Source organism: Cricetulus griseus, chromosome 4 (genome assembly GCF_003668045.3).
Source record: "Cricetulus griseus strain 17A/GY chromosome 4, alternate assembly CriGri-PICRH-1.0, whole genome shotgun sequence".
Lineage (NCBI taxonomy): Eukaryota > Metazoa > Chordata > Mammalia > Rodentia > Cricetidae > Cricetulus > Cricetulus griseus.
Window position 1 is genome coordinate 189212970 of NC_048597.1, and position 19062 is coordinate 189232031.

A 19062-nucleotide genomic window follows, 5' to 3' on the forward strand; every position below is an offset into this window, starting at 1 on the left:
TTTATTTAGTTAGTTTGTCATCCACAGATGGAATATTGCCTGGTCTTTTTGGCTTGATTTTGTAGAAATAATCATAATTGCCATGGGTAGCCGGGCGGGGTGGTGCTTGCCTTGAATCCCAGCACTAGGGAGGCAGAGGCAGGCGGATCTCTGTGAGTTCGAGGCCAGCCTGGTCTACAAAGCTACACAGAGAAACCCTGTCTCGAAAAATCAATCAAATCAATCAATTAATAATTGCAGTGGGTTAATGACTACAACTGTCATGTGTCCGGAAAACATCATTTCAGAGCACTCCTCCCCTTTCGAAGGTTCTTACATTATCTCACCCCATCTTCTCTAATTGTTCCCCAGCTACAGGCTGGGGAGTGGATATAGATGTCCCATTTAGGGTAGAGCACTGTCACTGATTCTGCCAAGTTTTTTGGTTTTGGTTTTGGTTTTTGGTTTATCAAGACAGGGTTTCTCTGTGGTGTAGCGCTGACTGTCCTGGAACTCTGATCTGTAGACCAGGCTGGCCTCGAACTCAGAGAAACACCTGTGCCACCGTTTTGTAAATAATGGAATCCACCTCTAGATGGAGACTGTCCATGTCTCCTTCCTTAAGAATTAATCTAGTGAGATAGGGCAGGAATTTGGCTAGAGAAACACTCCAAGGAAGATGGGTTCATAATTAATGTAGTTTTCCTTCCCAGAATTCCCATCTCCAGTGCATTCTCTAGAAGCCAGCATGAAGTGTTCACCTGAGTCTATCTGTTCAGGTCTGCCTGAATACTTATTTTTTCTTTTGGTCTTTTTCTTTAAGATTCTAGTCAGAGCCTAAGTATGCTTTTAAACTCCCTAACTAACGCTCTGAGCTTCCTTGTCCAAAGTTACCCTTCATGTCATGTGGCATGAGTACCTTGCCTGCTGGTCTGCTCTGTTCTCTTCCTCCTGGCCTTTCATGGTTTACAGCTTGCCAGCCCTAGAGGTTTTTCTTGTTCTCGAGCTTCTGTTTGTGTCCATTTTTAAATTCTTTTATTAATGAGACTAAGAACCACCACCACCCCAGGGGTGGGGGGAGGAACCTTGATTTCCTCTGCATCACATAATGGTTCTGCTGGGACTACCCAAGGTTTCTTTCCTGCCTTTTAATTCCTTTTTTTAATCTCCCCTCCCCTTTTTTGAGACAGATTTCTTTGTGTATCAGCCCTGGCTAATTCTGGAACTCACCCTGTAAACCAAGCTGACTTTGAACTCACAGAGATCTGCCTGCCTCTGCCTCTGGAGTGCTAGGATTAAAGGCATATGCCACTACACAGGCTTAATTCTTTTTTTTTTTAAGATTTATTTACTTTTATTTATGTTTATGTGCCTGTGCACCTATGTAAGTTTATGTGCACCGAGTGTGAGGGACAGATGATTGGTGAGCCATTTCACATAGACTCTGGGAACCTAAATTCAGGCCTCTACAAGAGCAGTAAATGTTCTTAATGGCCAAACGTCTCTCCAGTTCCCTGCTTAATTCTTTAATCAGCAAAGAAAAGGAAACTGTTCCTCCACCCCAGACAGCATCCCTTTGACCAGTTATGAGTCTCTGCATTAACTGCTGCCCACTGCAGAAGAAGCTTCTTTGACTAAGCAAGGCTGACAGCAGTGTAAACAAATACTTAAAAGGCATTTTAACAACATATCCATTTAGTAAAACAACAGTCATGGCTTTCCTCTGTGGGACCTAATACCTCCTGAACCGTGGACTTTTATTTTTAAATATATAGTTTATTTTGTTTGCATTGGTGTGATAGTGTCAGATCCCCCAGAACTGGAGTTACAGACAGTTGTGAGCTGCCATGTGGGAGCTGGGAATTGAGCCTGGGTCCTCTGAAAGAACAGCCAGTGCTCTTAACCTCTGAGCCCCCTGAACTATGGACTTTTGACAAGGCTTACTGTAGCAGACATAAATTCCTACCTGTGGAGCACGTCTCAGAGCCAATCAGAAAACAGCTGGTTTTACCTATAACCTCAGTGCCACTATTGCACCAGGGGACACATCTTGCCTAAATCCTGTGGGGTTTCTTTGTTGTTTTTTTTTCTTTTTGTTTATTTTTGGTTTTTCGAGACAGGGTTTCTCTGTGTGCTTTAGAGGCTATCCTGGCACTCGCTCTGGAGACCAGGCTGGCCTCGAACTCACAGAGATTTGCCTGCCTCTGCCTCCCGAGTGCTGGGATTAAAGGCGTGAGCCACCAACATCCAGCTAAATCCTGTGTTTTTAAACAGCCCATTTCTATGGATGTTTTTATTGGCACACTGAGTTAGCTACCTATGAAAACTAACTTTATATTCAATGGAGGTCAAAAAATTCATGTTTTCTTTATTTTTAAAGGAGACTCTTACAAAAAAAAAAAAAAGAGAGAGAGACTCTAACGTTTAGACCTTCCCAGAAAATTTTTTTCTCCAAATTATCCCTTTAAAATTAGGTTTTAAATGAAAAAGTAAAAAGATTTTTAACAGAAGTGATTGGAATTCTAAGAGATCAGTTTTCAAATAAATCATTTGAAATAGTTTTAGAACTAGTCAGTTTCATTGAAAGTGTTGAAAGTTCAAGGTAGGCTGGCCAGCTAAGATATTTCTTACTCTTCTATCAAGTTAATGAAATAGTAAAGCTTAATAAAATAATATTTGTGAAGAGAAATTTCGTACTCGCTTTATTGAAACACTGTTTTTGTCACAGTGAGAGTGCCTGTTTTATTAAAGCACAGTTACAATTTATGGCTGCTAATTCATATTTTATATCCAGTGGCCCTCATCACTGGTTTTTATTATCTCAACATGCATTTACAGTGTTATAATTTCCCAAGGGCCAGAATTACTAAGCCAAGCTACGTAGTAACCCAGTAGACCTCTGCCAAAAGTAGACCAGAATCTATTTGTAGGGTAGACTGGCTTGGACCGTTAAATTAGACTAAAAATCATTTTAGTTACTTTAAAAATCACCTTTTATGAGCACCGGATGACTAATTATTAGCTCCTTGCCTTATGTTCACTGATGATGAGTTGTGATTTTCACTTGGTTATCATAGAGGTAAGAAAAGGGGTAGAAAAATGTTGGCAGAAGCCTAAGGGAACTTGGCTATCTTGTAGGTTTCTTCAACAGGAGCAAAAAGAGTAAATGATTGGAGCTTTGGTGAATTCAGGAGTGGGGAAAACTGCCTTCAGTCTTTAGGATTCAGAAGTGAGGAATGAAAGGAAATTGATATGGTGACGAGCTGGGTATTATTTGATTATTTTATTTTTAAAACAAGCTCTTGTGTAGTCCACATTGGCTTTGTAATCTTTCTGCTTCTACCACCTCAGTGTCAAGGCCAAGCTGGAAGGGGGAGACTTAAACTCACAAAAAGATCAACAATGTAAAAGGTTTACTGATTTAGTGGTCAAAATACTGTTGTTTAGAACGGTGTGGTTCTCTGGACTAGCATCATCTATCTACCCCAGAAACTTCTGGTGTGAGGCCTAGCAATTTGTTTTTACTATTCTAGGAGTGACCCTGTGAAACAATGGAATCCAGGGACCAGAAGGTAATTTGGATTTTTCAAAATGTTTCAGAACCATCCCTTAAGATGACTTAAGGTGAAGTCTGCAATATTACCTATCTATCTATCTATCTATCTATCTATCTATCATCCATCTGTTTATCTATCTATCATTGTGGGGTTTTTTGAGACAGGGTCTCTTTACATAGTCCTGGCTGTCCTGGAACTCACTATGTAGACCAAACTGACCTAGAATTCAAATAGACTTGCCTGCCTCTGTCTCCCAAGCGCTGAGATTAGAGGTGTACAGTACCACGCCCACTTTACAATTTAATTTATGACTTGAGTTTCTCCCAGTGGTTCTCAATCTTCCTAATGCTTCGACCCTTTAGTACAGTTTCTTATGTGGAAAATTATTTTTGTTGCTACTTCATAACTATAATTTTGCTACTGTTATGAATCATAGCGTAAAATGTCTGTGTTTTCTGAAGGTCTTACTTAGGTGACTCCTTTGAAAGGGTCATTAGACACCACCTTCCAAAGGAGTCGCTACCCTCAGGTTGAGAACCGCTGGAAATAGTGTTAGATTTCCTACAGCTGCATGGAAAAGAAAGTGTAGATTGCATCTGGATGGTTTTCCAGGTGGAAAGTATCCAGTCAGTCTTTCAAACTTAGGTTGCAACAATGCTGAAAGCGTTTTTCTACTGTGGTTAAATAAGAGACACAAAAATTCGTTGTTTTAAAACCTTTTGAGTATATAATTCAATCGCACTGATTTACATTCAAGCAGGAAACTGTTTTCAGTAGGGCCTCCCTTCTTAGGGTGTACTGGGTCAGCCAGCCTAGGAGGTGGTGTGGGTCTGCAGCTCCAGTTGCTCAGTGGAGCCGGGGAGCTCAGCGCTGCCCTCTGTCGCTCATCCGAGAGATGGCCGCATGCAGGGCCGCGCGGGGCCAGCGAGGGGAGCTGCAGGGCAGCTTTTCCAGGGAAAGCGACCGGTCGTCCCCACTAGAAGCCACTCTGCCTTTTGTTTGTTTTGCTGCCGGAGGCCGCGGAGCGGCGGGTTCCTGCTGGATGCCACGCGCTGCCGGGTGTGGACTTGCCGGGCTCGCCCGCTCGGATCCCACTGCCCTTGCCTGCCGGGCCCGCTCGAGTGCACGCGCCCCCGGGCTGCGATCGCCGCCTGTAAGTGGGGCTGGGGCTGGAGGGCTGCGCCGCGACCTGTCGCTGGGTATTGGGCGGTACCGGCTGACCCGAGCGAACTCACAGCCAGGAAGGCTAGGGACTGCGGCTTTCTCGGTGGACCTCACGATCCTGTGGGTCTCGTCCCTTTGCCGAGAAAACTCCCGACCCCAGGGCTCCTGATGGGTGTGTTTACCTTTCGTCCTGAAGAAGTGAAGCATCCTAGCCGACTTGAAACCTCTCGCGGGTGGAGAGGATCCGGGTGGGGATGCGGGTGGGTCGGTGCTGGCGACTTGGGCTTACCATTTGCCTAACTAGGCCCTTGGCAGCCCCACAAGGGTCTGAGCAAGAATACTCCACACTTACTCGCAACCATTTTTCTCCAGATTTCCTTCTACTCTGGTTTTTCTTACCACTCCAACCAGAGGTTTGGAGCAAGATACTGAAAGATTTCTTTTTTTTCCAGAACAACCATTTGTTTCTGTGGTGTGAATGAACCTTTTAAAAGTTTGACACTAGCATTTATGGCTTTTACAGGAGGTAAAAATTAATGCACCGTTCTGCAAAGGAGTGTGTTCATTTCCACTTATTACTAAAGAGGAGCTTTTGCTAAGGCTGAAGACGTTCTTCCCTGCATTTTATACACTGGACTGGATCTCTGAGCTATTGACAATTTTTGTATTGTAAATTTGACTCCAGCACTCTTTGTAGTAAGAAGAGTTTAACTGTTAGCAGTTTTCAGCTCACCTATGTCCTGGTGTGTCGGGTCTTCAGGGTGTGTCCCAATAATAAATGGTGCCCTTGCACCATATAAATTTTAAAAGAGCTTTAAATTAGGGTAGTCAACAAGTAAATTATTTGAAAAATCTGTATCTTGACTCTGTGCATAACTGTTACAGGAGTTAATGTATGCATACATATGCACATCAGAAATAGTTTACGAACAAAAAAACAATTTGGTAGATTCTTTCAGGCCTTCCTAAGGGCCTAGGATCATAGAACACTGGGAAGTCAGAGTAGAACAAAGGGCAGTGCTGGGAGTTTTTGGTTTTCCATACAGGGTTTCTCTGTGTTGCCCTGGCTGTCCTAGAACTCACTGGCTGGACTCAAACTCACAGAGATCCACCCGCCTCTACCTCTTAGTGCTGGGATAAAAGGTGTGCGCCACCACCGCCCCACTTGGCTATTCTGGGTGTTTTAAATTTCAGATGACATCCTGGGTCAGCCCCTGCCTCCAAGGCACAACCTTACAGTGCCCCAAACACTTTCTGCCTTATCCCTTTCTTCAGAGTCACACTGGTAGCTGGATGGGAGGAGGGCCGCCTCAATTGTCAGAGACCAACCAGTTTCTGATAATGGAGGAGTGTGCTGTAGGATTCATGGAGCCTGCCTGAGCAAGCAGAGTCCTGCCATCCTTGCCGGGCGTTTATACTAGTCACAAAGAAATCATTTTTCTTACTGAAGTTTCTTCCCTGTATGCCATGATGATTGTTAGCAGGATGAGGAGTTGGCCATCTGGAGTTTGACTCAGTGGCTGCTCAACCCTATCAAAGCCCTTTTCATAGTTTAACTGTTCTATTTCTCCCTCCTCATAGCTCTTTAAGGTTCCTAATAAAGCTGAGGATTGTTTCCATTTTCCAGCATTTGAATTTTATCTTTAACCATCTCCCCTTCGTCCTTCGTATGAGTCAGTCATCCTCTGGAATGTGTTTCATATAGGTCCTTCCCTCCACATCTAATCTATTCCTTGCCCTTCCCTTCCTGCCACTTAAGACACTGTAGCTACTTTGTAGCTAACCTCCCTTGCCTGTTAGTAAGCCCTCATCAAATGTTTGCCCAGGGAGTGAATGAATGAGAAGCTTCCTTCTCTATTCTCTTTATCATTCTGTTGCCCTTGTCTGTCTTAAGTTTTTTGAGTGATCACTTTGTTAGATTTCTCTTGGCCAAGCAGCCCTTAGTTATCTGTCATCTATCTATTATCTCAGTTCTACACCAGTCCATCTGATATTTCAAGGCCTTTCATAATGGACCTCATCCTTCATATCTAAATTCTTGGTGCTTAATGTCTTACTGTGTGGGCCAGACTGTCACCCAAGTGTCACTGTCATATTACTCTCCTTGGAACCTCTCTCTAGCTACACTCTCCTGTGCAAATAGTACCCATCCCTGGGGGAGGATATCTTTTTGTATGTTTGTGAATATGCTCATGTATGTGTGCAGGTGCGTGTATGTGCTGATGCGTAGGGCCAGAGGTCAACATTGGCTGTCTTCTTCAGTCTTATGTCTAGAAACAGACGGTCTCACTGGTTCATTTAGATGACAAGTGATGCACCTCTGTGCCTGGTTTTGGCTTCTGTGTGGGTGCTAGGGATTGAACTCATTCATGCCTTCATGCTTGCACAGCCAATACTTTATCAACTCCCAAGTCCTGTGAGTCCTATTGTTTTTAATTACTCGTTTCTTTTTCTTTTTCTTAAATGGGTTCACTAGCTTGACATTATATTGCTCTCTAATTGGTCTACTTATTTTAAGTCTTTTAGACCTAGAGCCTTATTATGTATGGCAGTGTGTCTGTGGTTTCGGAGTCAGGCAAAATATGGTTGGGCTTGACTTTACTTTTTAATCACATGGCTGTGTTGCATTCTTCAAGCATTACTCTTCTCTTCAAGCCAGTTTAGTGTGAAGATGGTCCACAATGCCTGCTCAGTAGTGGCTGACCAAGTTCTGCTTGTCCCTTCACAGTGACTGGCAGAGTCCTAAACAGGTGGCATACATTTGGTAGATGTGCAGTAGACATTTCATAGATGAGCCTAGAGGAGAGACAGCCTAACCACGCACTGAAAATTCTGGAGCTTACATTATTCCTGGCTACAGCTCTGCTTCTGGAATCTGTTACTATTTTTCCTTCTGAACCTTGCCAGGAACATTTCTGCCTTTTAAAAAAAAAAAAAAAAAAAATCAGCAACCTCTTTTACTTCATTTTGTCAAGTTAAAGATATACCTATCCAATGTATTTATCTGCTTGTGGAAGATGTTTGATTATATATCGTTTTCTTCCTATACTTATTCATTTGTTTTGATTTTTGAGTCAGAGGCTGCAGTGGTTTGAATGAGAATGGCCCCCATAGGCTCATAGGGTTTGGCACTATCAGGAGGTGTGGCCTTTCTGGAGGAGATGTGGTCTTGTTGGAGGAAGTGCATCCCTTTGAGGTTTCAGAAGCTTACTCTTTCTTCCTACTGCCTGCCCATCCAGACATAGAACTCTCGCTACCTCTCTAGTACCGTGTCTGCCCACATGCCACCATGCACCCACCATGATAATGGACTAAACCTCTGAACTGAAAGCCAGTACCAATTAAGTGTTTTCCATTAGAAGAGTTGTTGTGGTCATGGAGCCTCTTCACAGCAATAGAAACCCTACCTAAGACACAGGCTTGCTCTGCAGCCCAGGGAACCAGGTGAGCCCTCAGCCTCCCAAGAGTTGAGGTTGAAAGTGTGAGCCATCACCCCAGCTTTGACTGTGTGTATTTATGCAAGACTACTTACCTGGTGTTTTCTGGATGGAATTCTGGGTATGGTGACCTTTGTGGTTTCACCTCTTTGCCATGTTAGAACACACTGACCAAGAGCAACTTAGGGGAGGAGGGTTTATTTCACCTTACAGGTTGCAGTTCACCTTTAAGCGGAGTCAGGCAGGAACTTGAAGCAGAAGCCATGGAGGAACACTGCTTGCTGACTGGCTCACAGCTGATGCTTCCTAGTTTTCTAATGTAACCCAGGACCACCTGCTCAGGATACGGTGCGGCCCACAGTGGGCTGAGCCCTCCCATATCAACAGTCAAGACAATCCCCTACAGACCAATCTAGGCAACTCTTCAATTGAGGGGGCTCCCTTCTCAGGTGACTCTAGGCTGTGTCAAGTTGACAGTGAAAACTAACAAGGACAGTGACCACTCTGTGTAAGCTGGTGTGGAGATTGAGAAACAGTGTCGCACTTAACTGTTTATTCTTTGAAGGCTGTGTCATTTTTTAATAATTAAATTTAATTTATTTACTTATTTGCTTTTTTTTTTTTTTTGTAAGTTCTCATTGTGTAGCTCTGGGACTTGCTATGTAGCCAGCCTAGTCTTGAACTCACAGAGATCTACCTGCTTCTGCCTCCTGAGTACCAAGATTAAAGGCATGCACCACCACACCTGGCTCCATGGCATTCTATTTTAAAAGACAGGATCTTTGTAATTCAGGCATGTCTTAAACTCAAGGCAGCCCTGCCTTAGCCTCTTGAGTGCTGGGCATCCAGAAAGGCCTGTGACTAGAGTGGCTGGCAGTCTCTCTCCGTGGACTTTAGTGTTTATAGATGGTGTGGTTGACAAGAGTGTGCAGAGGTGTGGGCTAGATGAATTAGACACATAATTCTGAGGTCATAGGGTAACCATGTCCTTACTTATGTTAGTGTTTACCTTTGGACTACAGCTCTAACTTCCTTATCAAAGTACACATGTTCTGGCCAAGTATGGTGGCTCACATCTGTAATACCAGCACTCAAGAAGCTGAGGTATATAGATTGCTGTGTTTGAGACTATGTATGAGTTCCAGGCCCCCCCCCCCAAACTTATTTTGTAAAAAGACTTTGGTGAAGCAAATAATTTCTAAGGAAAATTGCATTAAAATCCTGGGGAAATATTGTGGGAAGAAGAAATTGAAACTGCCTTGACTTGAAGCCCAGGAAGTGAAAAGCAGGTCAGACTGTATTAGAGGTGGTAATATCAATGTTGTGATGCTCTGCTTCTCGCTGCTCAGCCTGAGCTACCCACCCATGAGAGGAGCAGAGCCCTGTTTCGACCATTCAGGGAAATGGCCAGCCCAAGTTGAACCCTTATGTTTCTAATTTCTTCATGAAGCTGCTGAAGTGACTTTATACTCTTAGAAAGTTGAACTCTTCATAGGAAGTGTAATTCATGAACTCACTGTGCAGACCACACATTCTGTGTAGACCTGTGACATTAGGTGTGGGTTCAGGGTTAGAAAATATCTAAGCTTTTTTAAGGGGGGGGGGCTTTGATGGACCTTTGCTAGGCAAAAGGCCGTTTGCTCTCACACATTTAAAAGGATGCCACTCTGAAGATGGTAACGATTTGACACTTGTCTCCTGCCAAGTTGTGATGTCGGATGATCTTCAAGTTTACATACAGAAAGGAGACTTTCCAGTTTCCTTGTGTTAATCCCAAAGATTTGAGAAGAAGACCACCAACCAATTCATCATGGCCAAATTAATTAAAGCAAGTTTTCTTTTTCTTTTTTTTTTTTTTTTTTTTTTTTTTTTTTTTTTGGTTTTTTGAGACAGGGTTTCTCTGTGTAGCTTTGGAGCCTATCCTGGCACTCACTCTGGAGACCAGGCTGGCCTCGAACTCACAGAGATCCGCCTGCCTCTGCCTCCCGAGTGCTGGGATTAAAGGCTTGCGCCACCAACGCCCGGCTAAAGCAAGTTTTGTTTTGTTTTTTTTTTTTTTTTTTTTAATTCATCTATATGGGCTGCCTCAAGAAGTCAGCATTGGATATGGGCAAGATGAGAATTTTTACAGCTCATATTGTAAAATATTTAATACTTTAAATATTTCCCTAGGTTTTCATCTTGTCATCCTCAGTTTTTAAAATAGAATGGCCACGGTAGTGTTTCATATTTCATTTGATTCTTTCCCCTTATGGTATTGGACCTCTGTGGTTACTTAAGTCTGTTGATGGCTGGGGGAATATGAGAAGCATGCATTTTAAAATTTTTGTTTTTATTTTTATTTTATCTTTTTACTTATTTGAGACAGTCTCATTCTTTAGCCTGTGCTGGCCCTGGTACTTGTCATGCTGCCTAGGCTGGCCTCAACCTCATAGTGAACCACTTGCCTCTCTCTGCCTCTCAAGTACTGGGATTTACCATATCCTGCTGAAACACATTTTTGTTTTGAGTGAAATAGTTTTTTTGTTTTTTGGTTTTTTTTATGTAACATTTATACATACCCAGCTAAAACACATTTTTTGGAGTGAAGATTATTATAAGTAGCTTTTTTATATAATATTTATAGGTATAACATAACATAGGGTAAAGTGCTGCTAATGAAAGGTTCAGGCATTATGCTGGCCTGCCCCTGTTACCTGGTGAAACAGGCAGTACCCTGGTCAGCCCAAGGTTCCATGGGAACTAAGTCTACACACAGGTACAGAGGACCCCTTTAAAAGATAAGTCCCTGCCCCTTTACGCTCTTTGTTTCTCTGTCTCTCTCTCTCTGTTCCCGTTCTCTCTGTTCCTCTGTTTCTCTGTTTCTCTGTTCCCTCTCTCTCTGTTTCCCGCTCTGTCTCTCTATGGCGACCGGCCATGGCGGTCAGCCATTTACCCTGTTCCTCTTCTTAGTCTCCCCATTCTGCCGCACCTTATAATAAACTTATAGTCAATATGTCTGTCTCAGCAATTTCTTTTTTCTTCTTTTTAAACAAAACAATAACAGCTAATATGGAGGCCATAGGGCCACTTTAAAATGTAATGCTCACAAGCAAAAAAAGATGGTTAGTTCAGCAGTTAAAAGCACTGGTCCCTTGAGCAAAGGAACCAGGTTGGATTCCCAGCACCTACATGGTGGTTCACAATTATCTATAACTAAAGTTCTAGGGGAATCTAACATACTCTTCTGACCTTCATGGGCGCCAAGCACACACATAGTATACATACATGCACACAGGAGAAACACCTATCCACATGAAGTAAATAAATCTAAAACCTAATAAAAATGAAATTCTCCAGAACTAAGATGACAGGTTACAATATCAAATTACTTACTTGATCCTGCCTCTCTAACCTAAACAACAAAAATTCTTTGTACTTCAAATTGTGAAACTTTTTTAAACGTTTTATTTATTTTTATTTTGTGTGCATTGGTGTTTTGCCTACATGCATGTCTGTTGTGATGGCTTCCATTCCCCAGCAACTGGAGTTACAGTCAGTTGTGAACTGCTTATGGGGTTCTGGGAATGTCACCCGGGTCCTCGGTCCTCGGGAAGAGCAATCAGTACTTTTAACGACTGAGCCATCTCTGCAGTTCCAAATCTGTGAAACGTTTTAAGCTCTGACATAACACCCAGAATTGGACTTGTGTGATTTTTCACACCTGTGGTTGAAATGCAGACATAATAAAAATACTCTATGAGATTATCCTCTAACTGTGCCTGTGAGCTGTAGCCAATGTTTAAAGTATGTACAAATATCATGTGTATACAAATATTCCAAAATAGCATGCTTTTTGGACTTGTAGTTCACAAAATGGTAGCTAATTCCTTTGTCTCCTTAGATTTCTTTAAGTTTACTAGAGAATGATTTCAGGTAAAACTGAAGAAGAAAACAAGATGTATCGAGATATACATGTTTTCAAAATTACTGCAAAGAATTTAGAAGGACCCATAGTTTTGTGCCCAAATCCTAATATGGTTGAACCATTTTGCCAAAATGAGGACTGTGAGGAATGGTGATGGGAATAACTTATTGAAACGGGAAATCACCTACAATCAGAGTGACACTTTACAGATCTATAAAGTGCCTGTGAACACACCTTTTGATGGCCATTCTCTGTCCCCCACTGTCTGCTGGATTCCAGTGCTAGGATTGCAGTTATGATTGTTGCCCTCCTGGAGGTAGAGGCTGGGGATAACTGCACTTTTATAAATGCGGCCCTGTAAAATGATTTATATGGAGAGTGTTGCCATTTACATAGGAATTTCCTGTTTGGGGGTTAGGAAACTATGACCTGGGGACCAGGTCCTACCCTCCAGCTGTTTGTGAATAAAGTTGTAGCAGACTACAGCCATACCATTTGTTTATATGGTGCCTGTGACTGCTTCCCTCCTACAGTGCCAGAGGTGAGCAATTGTTCCAGAGTTGGAACCTCAAGTATTTACTGGTCCTTCACTGAAAAAGCTTACTGATCCCCACCCTATTTTTATTTTCATATTAAGCTGCGATTTTATCCTTAATGCATTTTAGTTCATCATCGTAAACTGAGTTATATCCATTCCCAAATTAAATATGTTGTAATTCCAATTTGACAAGATTTAGACTCACCATGGAAACATACCAGTGCTGTGTCTGTGGATGTGTTTCTAGAAAAACTTAGCAGGGAAGACCCACCCTGAATGTGTGTGGCACCATCCCAAGGCTAGAGTCCCAACTGGATAAAAGTGAGAAAAGGTACTGGCATTCAGCTCTTCCTGCTTCCCATTGAGGATGCAATGTGACTTCCACCATGACTTCCTCACATGACAGCTGCACCTTCAAACTGAGTCTACAGGAACTCTTCCTTCAGTTTCTAGGGCATGGAATAAGGCAAGCAGATAATTGATCTCTTCCTTTCTTCTTGTGCAGTCAGTGCAATGGCTGAAGGCATCTTTAATGCACTCCTTTGTCGAGGAAAGAAGTTTCTTTCAGTCTCATAGCTGCTATTCCTAACAGGAAAAAGTAGTTGTCCTGTTGTGCCCAAATTCTGAACCCCAAAATCACCAAGAGGCCCATTCCGATGCAAAAGCAAAGAGTCTTTTATTGTTTAACGAGTTAACTGGTTTCCTGGTCCATTTGGCACAGCGGGTGGATGAGAAGGACCTGGAGCCACAGGGGTGGGGGTGGGGTATTGGGGTAAGCAAGGGGAGTGTCTAGGGTCCATAACAGTCTCAGAATTGATGTACTTCTGAGCTTGGACGACCTGTCCTGTGTTGATTTGTCAAATGGTTACTATGGCCTATAGGCCCTCCCAGGATGGTTGCTATGTTCTGCATCACTGTTATCGTAAAGCACATCCAGAGCCCACCAGCCAACTTTTGATTGGTTCCTTGTCACATGGAGGGTATCTGGATTCCTAGTGACTAGGAGGCCAGGCAAGGGAGGGAACTCAGCACATATTGCTGAGTCAGGGGCCTTTGTCTTGCTGGGTCTTTTCTGCAGCCTGTCATGGCTGCCAAAACAGGGGGCTGGGTAAGGGTCTAGTCCCTTCAGTCCAAGAGTCAAAATGCTTTGACTTGTTTAAGTGTATACAGGTGGAAGAATTATTTTCATAAAGTTATTACACATTTGAAAGAAGATCCAGAAAGTCATTAAAAACCTGTAAGGTGGTCGGGCATTGGTGGCGCACGCCTTTAATTCCAGCACTCGGGAGGCAGAGGCAGGCAGATCTCTGTGAGTTCGAGACCAGCCTGGTCTACAAGAGCTAGTTCCAGGACAGCCTCCAAAGCCACAGAGAAACCTTGACTCAAAAAAACAAAAACAAAACAAAACAAAAAAAAATTAAAAATAAAAAACCTGTAAGGTACAGTACATTTTGGAAGTGAAGAAGTTTCTGCACCCTATTAGCCTCTCCACCAACGCAGCAATCCAAATCAGACCAAATCAAGCCAAATTAGAATGGGCCCATGTTTAATGAGTAAAAAAAATGCTCCTGAATGATTTTCCAGACCTCCCAGAGAGGAAACAGGAGAGACTGAAAAACCATGTGTCTGCTTTCTGGGGGGCAATTTAAATACCTTGTGGGAGCGGCCTTGAACATCTCTTGGGGAGGAGTCCTGTTTGACAGGCTTTCTGGGATGGGGCAGGGTCTGGAGAGAGAGGGGTCGAGGGAGAGAGGAGGATATTAAGGTGGAGCTTCCTATGGAACAGGATGGCCCATGAAGGGTCATTTGGGGCTTGCACAGGCAGACTTACTGTGGGGCAGGTGAAAGCAACAGAACCTCAGCAGAAAACCACCAAGGCTGAGGGTCAGGAGCTTTTCCTGAGGGAGGGCAAAGTGTGAGTGGCTTTGGATATCATAGCTAGAAATCCCCAGTTTGCACATAAGTTTATATTTATATATTAATTATACAAAAATATGTGTATGTATACACACATATATACATATACATATATGTATGTATGATTCCTTGACCATCAAGGTTCCAAAATAAAGAATGAACTATAGTTGCTTCGTTCCAGGCCTGTTTTCCAGGCTGTGAATGAGTATGGTGTCTGGTCATGAACAGAGAGGGGAGGGAACTGGGGCAGGGCACAGGAAGGCTTTCACCAATGTCACCTTGCTAGGAAAATGGTTTATTTCAAACATTTGCCAGAGCACTTTCTGTTTAGATAGAGCATTACCCAAATACAAAAGGCCCCCAAACAGCATGGAGGGGCCTCCCTGTGACTGGAGGCCTAAGAGGCTTGCAGCTCTGCACTCTTTTGCTTCAGAACTTCAAAATACTTCCAGAGAGCTCAAACGACTCGCTGATCTTTGTTTTGGCTGTGAAGAAAGAGACGCGCTATGAGTTTTTTGTAGACAAGGAGGTAGAGAAAATAAATAGCAAAGTCTAAACTTCAGATTTGGGTCAGCCTTCAAGAACCTGCTGTGTGTAAAGAGTGTGCATTGTGAAGGCACAAAGAACAGAGTGGTGTGGGCTGCGGCCCTGCAGAGCCCTGTCACTGGGTCACTCACCACAGGACAGGGGCTGGCACAGATGAAGACAGGCTGCTATGATATCATGAGCAAGGATTCATAACTGTGTCTGTCCATGGAGCAGGACAGCAGGTCTAAAATAGATAGGAAAGATGTCTTTCCTCATCTAGGAAAGACTAGGCTGTTCTTAACTTGGAGACTTCCTCGCCCACTTGCTTTAGTCAGATGCATTGTAACAAATACAGAAGTACTACCAATACAGTATCCATCTGTATTGTGCAGCAACGTGGATAACTGCACAACTGTAGAAAAAGGTAATAGTTGGCCTTTTGTAAGGAACTCAACAGTTTGAAGCCTCTGCTTTTGGACTTAAGTCCCATTGAATCATGGGTAAATGTAGAGAGGAACAGGGAGACTTGAATTGGAACTTTAGCTCCATATTGTTAAAGATACTAAGTAGTTTTGTCTTTACTTTTAGTTGTTTTGAAATAGGGTCTCCTGTATCTCAGGCTATTTTCAAACTCTTGTGGCCAAGGATGACCTTGAACGTCAGCGCTTCCTGCCTAGGAGTGCCAAGATTACAGGCATGCACTACCCACCTCAGTTTCTGAAGTACTAGTGATTGAACCCACCATACAGGGATCTTAAAGGCCTGAGGGAAATTGCATATAAAATACTCTGGGGTGAAGAATGGAAGCCGCTGTTTTGGCTAGCTAGTTCTCCAGGCATCTCTGAGAGATACCAGAGTAAAGTATGTTGCATTTATGTCATGTGTTCTTTCAAAATGGAAACACACAATAGAAACAAGCACAAGTAAACCTTGGGCAAGTAGACAATAACCTCTTCTACATGCCTGTTCCCCTTATGACTGTTGCTTAGAAATAAGTGGCTCATGTGCTGAAGGCATGGTTCCCAGCTAGCAGATACAATCATTGAGACCTGGTTGGATCCCGAGAGTTCTGACCTAACCAGTGGATTCATGATTTGACAGCAGCATTGGGCTGTCATAGGAACCTTAGGAAGTCAGTCCTAATTGGAGGAAGTGGATCACTGAGAATATGTCCTCTAGGACCCCACTGTTTCTCTTTCTATTTTCTGTTGGCACAGCTTTGCTCTAATAGGTGTGTTCACCCTCTGGTTCAAAGGATACATGGCAGAGGACAACTATGGATGCATCTGACATAAATCATAAACTTAAAACAGTAAGATATTTTTGTGAGTTTGTTCGGTTGAGTTTTTGTTTGTTTTGTTTTTGTATTGTGTGTTTCTTCTGAGATCAGACGAGATAGGGTGCGTTCAGGGTGCTATGACCATAGACTATTGTGTGTTTCTTGAGTGTGAGCTTTGTAGACAACATCGTTTCACAGGGGTAAAGGTTGGACATGCCTAACAGCACATCCTTTTGTCACAATGTTCTTTTTTTCCACTGTCCAAAAACAACAAAGCCAGCCAACTGAGTGGTTGAAACTTTTGAAAGGACGACAAACTACAATATAGCATTTCTCCTTTTAAGTTGTTTGTGCCAAGTATTTTTTCACAGTAATGAAAAACTGACCGAATGATGATGCTGATAATGAGAGTCAATTTATTACCTTCCTGTCAGTGTAGTCTTCACCTACTATATCTGGAGTGCTTTTAGCTGTTCTTGATAGAATAGCAAGTCCAGCATCAAGGACATTTAATTAGTTCATCCAGCATCAAGGACATTTAGTTAGGTCATCCAGCAAGAACTCAAAGGCAGGTATGTTCAGGGAGTGTTCAGCAGCCCTGCTAATGGCAACCAGGACTGAGCTCATGTCTTTCTGTTCACCCTTAACAGATGATGTTGTCATCTTTGCCATTGACATCCCACAGTACAGCACAGCTTCATGCAGTCATGCTCAAGACAAAAATCTGTCACCGGTCTTCTTCCTACTTACAGCCCTCCTCTGCCCTCACCCACTCATTTCCCTTTTGATACCATGTGCTGGGGCTCTCATCCCATGTCTAAACAATTTTTAGTAGGAAGTACTGTGTCTTTGCTGGGCTTAAATTAATGCCTAGGACTAGAGCAGGTGGCTTCTAGACCTGAATCTGCTAATCTGGAATAAAATCAGGGTCCTATAAACTAAGGATGGTGAGTAATGTTGCTGTTGAGTGGGCCAGTGATGGCATCTGCCAGAGTACCAATTCTTTTTCTTTGTATTGTCTGTCAGTCACCCTATTGTGCCCCACAGTAACTAAGCATCCTTCCCTATTTGGGCCACAAAGGGGATATTTAACCTCTTCTTGCTTGAATGTGCTTAGGATTGATTTTTGCTTAGCCTCCTGCCTGATGCTAATTTGACCAACATCACTTTATTTTTTCAATATGGAAAATAATTAAGTATGGAAAAGGAAACAGCTACCTGTGGCGAGTGGTTCTGTTCTCAGGATCCATACATAATGCAGCCAACCTTTTCTCTAATATTGTTTTTTGCATACTTGAGAAAATTTTATGGCTCCCCAACCTCCTTTGCCTCCAGCATCCTATGCTCTCATTGAGGACCCTCACTGTGTTCTTTAATGTATCTGTTTAAAGTTTGGCATCTACACGTCAATGGCAGTGCAGCTTAGTTTGAGCCCAGCGTTGCCATGTTGCACAATTCCAGTAGGCACCACTCCTATTGTGTTTTATGTGAATGAAATTCCATGAAATCTCTAAGCTTGTCAACTTGGTCTGAGTATTATGTTTCTAAATTAGGTTTCAGTAATGTGCTGTCTTGAGGGGGCAAGTGGAACTTTTAGAGCTATTTGCAATTGCCTACTGAGCATGTCCAATGGTTGTTTGGTTTTAGGGGTGGTTTTGTTGACTTTTATTAGTTTGTTTGATTGTTAGTTTGCAGTTCAATAAGGGTCAAACCCAGGGTGTATGCAAGTAGGCACATGCCGTACCACTGAACTACATCCTTAGATGAGAAGTGTTCAATGTAGTTCAAACTCAGCACCCCAGACAGTAGACTTGAAAAAAAAAAAAATCTCTTTCCATTGTCCAAAAAACATAATCAGATATTCCAAATCCCAAACTTTGTTTAACCCTGTTTCTGATTAAGTCAGGTCAGTTGCCTTTGTTTAGGCCTCTATCATATGTCACTCAGACATGGCTGTGGCACCTACTCTCTGCCTTTGCTTTCTCCGCTCTGACAACTATTCAGTCTCTAGGGGAATCTCCTCGTGTTTCTCTGCAAGACTCTGGAGGTTTCCCTTTGCAGGATAAAGACTAAAACTCCTATATGATACACAACCTCCTTCATAACCCGGCCCCACTCCAAGGTACTATTTCCCTCCATTGCCCTTGCCTTCCACACACCCCAGCCCTCCCTGGAGAGCTTTCAAAATGATCAAAGCTGGTTCCCACTCAACCTGCCTCTTAGGACTGGGCCAACTATCAGGGCTATTAAAGGTTCTCCGGGCAATTGTGAAGTTCAGCTGGGTAGGGGCCAATGCCTAGGCTTCTTTTTCCTTCTAAACACATCAAAGAATTATTCCTACCAACCTTTTATGTATGTGTAGCTTTCTCTACATGCAATCCCTTCCTCCCCATCTTCTGTGAAATAGTCTTGCTTACCCTTCAGTATCCTAGTACTGCCTCATCCCTGAAGCTTGTCCCATCTCTTCTCACTTTCCAGGAGTTGACTGTTCCCGCCACCATGGTACGCTCTTGTAGCACTTGAAACATTTTCCTTATGTGTGTCAATGTACATTATTTTGAGGAAAAGCACTTTCCTTATACTTCATGTGCCCCCAAAATCTTGCATAATGTTTAACTTAACCTCTCAGCAAAATTCGATGAGAATTATACATGGTCAATTTGACATCAGTGCATGAAGACCGATTCATTGTGCAGTCATTATGTAATTACTTGATATAACAGCATGCAAAGCTGCTACCCTGACACGGTGTCAGC

At 42.9% G+C, this 19062-nt stretch overlaps 1 protein-coding gene across 4 annotated transcripts in view; it reads left to right on the top strand.

Annotated features, from left to right (window-relative positions):
* Cilk1 (ciliogenesis associated kinase 1) overlaps positions 1-19062 on the top strand; it is a 63052-nt gene that overhangs the window by 408 nt on the left and 43582 nt on the right. The window contains exon 2 of one of the 4 annotated variants that reach the window (XM_027411102.2): positions 3513-3551. The exons of 2 other annotated variants lie outside the window; for them this stretch is intronic. The gene's annotated coding sequence lies outside the window, so the exon portion shown is untranslated. Of the gene's footprint in view, positions 1-3512; positions 3552-4527; positions 4690-19062 lie in introns of those variants that run through there. One more of the 4 variants, XM_027411103.2, reaches the window with a different exon arrangement.